Source organism: Gossypium raimondii, chromosome 8 (genome assembly GCF_025698545.1).
Source record: "Gossypium raimondii isolate GPD5lz chromosome 8, ASM2569854v1, whole genome shotgun sequence".
NCBI lineage: Eukaryota > Viridiplantae > Streptophyta > Magnoliopsida > Malvales > Malvaceae > Gossypium > Gossypium raimondii.
The window spans coordinates 2,878,990-2,880,520 of record NC_068572.1 but is presented as its reverse complement, the minus strand read 5'-3'; the positions used below and the strand labels follow the sequence as shown (position 1 = coordinate 2,880,520).

Here is a 1,531-nt window from a genome sequence, read left to right as displayed (position 1 = left end):
TATTAAAAAAAAGAAAAAAATTTCCTTTAAAACATCTTTATTTCATTTTCTTTAAAGAACAGAGGGAAAAAAAGGGGGGGGGTTTCTCTGCTAGGTTTTTTCTTAGCACCCCCTCACACGTCGCCGCCATCAAAGATCCACCGCCGCCAAGCCGTCCCTTGGCCTCCGACAACGCTCCGACGACACCAGGTATACCTCCTTTCTCTCCCTCTTCGTTTATTTGCTTTAAAAAACAAAGAAGAACGTCCAAAAAGAACTGTAAAAATAAAAAGAAAAAAACAAAATAATCACCTTCAAAATCTTTCTTCTTTTCTGTTTCTTTTTCTTTTGTATTTTCTCTTAAATTCCGGTACAAAAATTTTCTAACCCCCTGTTACAGAAATTGACTAGCTTTTTTTTATCCCCAAAAACTTTACCATCTGTTGTATCTATCCTATTAGTGTTGCTCATGGTTTATTTGTTACAGGTACGGGCATTGTGCGCGGCGTGGAAGGAGAACGTGCGACGGTTATTGCGACGTGCGTGGGGCGCGGCTGCTGATTTTTCTGCTAGCTGCTAGGGTTCCTTTCTGCCTCTGTTTTGTATATTGGGCTAGCAGATTAGGGTTAGCAATTTAGTTTTAGGTTAATGTAATTGGGTTATTGGGTTTAGTAATAGGCTACAATTTGGGCTTGTAACATTTGTAATTGGGCCACGTAAATTAAGATTTTAAATGGACTGGGGACCTTTGTTTATTTAAGTCCGGGCTAAAATTGGGTATTACACTCATCCTTTGCATACTCTGGGTAAAACTGTGTTTTAAACTCACATCAAAACTCCTCCCAAGTTCCAATTTCAGTCTCACCACGTCTCACATCAGCGGACCTACGACGCCACTACAACAAAGCAACGTCAGTGAAATACATAACAGCAGTAGTTACCTTAGTGGCATCCTCCGTGATGTCTTTGGCACAGAAGTATTGCTCGATTCCCCACAGGAAGTTGTCCACATCTCTTGCAGACATTGTCCCCTTGAACTCTCTGGGATTAGGAACATCAACACTGGGCTTGGGTGCGATAGCAGCTAACCCTCCATTGCCCCAGGCAGCTTTATAGATTGTGAGTTCACCATTGAGCTCTGTAATCTCCTCTTTCAAGGCTGTTATCATAACCTCTATGGCATCATCTTGCCATTCAGCTTTTTAACACTATCCAACACATACTCTTTGAGCTGCTCTTGCATGGACTGCAACCCACCATGGAGCCTATCATCGATGTTATCAATCCTCTCATTGATATCTCCCATGAATTCCTCGATAGTGACGACTCGATATTCTAAAGCTGACAGTATGTCCCTCAAACGACTAGCTTTCCTAGCCCTCCCATGGGTCTCTATTCCCTCAACATTCTCAGCAACTTATTTTGACATCTTTCAGCGGTGCCTACAAACACTAGCTCGGATACCAACTGTCACAGACTTAGGCGTTTTTTAGCAAAGAAACTGTCTAAGGCCGCATGGATCGCATGGGAAAACTCTAAGTCCGTGACACTT

General features: G+C 42.3%; 1 long non-coding RNA gene across 1 annotated transcript; it reads left to right on the top strand.

Annotated features, from left to right (window-relative positions):
* On the top strand, nucleotides 1-739 carry LOC105790272 (uncharacterized). Its single transcript, XR_001132434.2, has 2 exons — nucleotides 1-189; nucleotides 467-739. It is a non-coding gene; the product is annotated as an uncharacterized LOC105790272 (long non-coding RNA).
* Nucleotides 740-1,531: the final 792 nt, after the last annotated feature.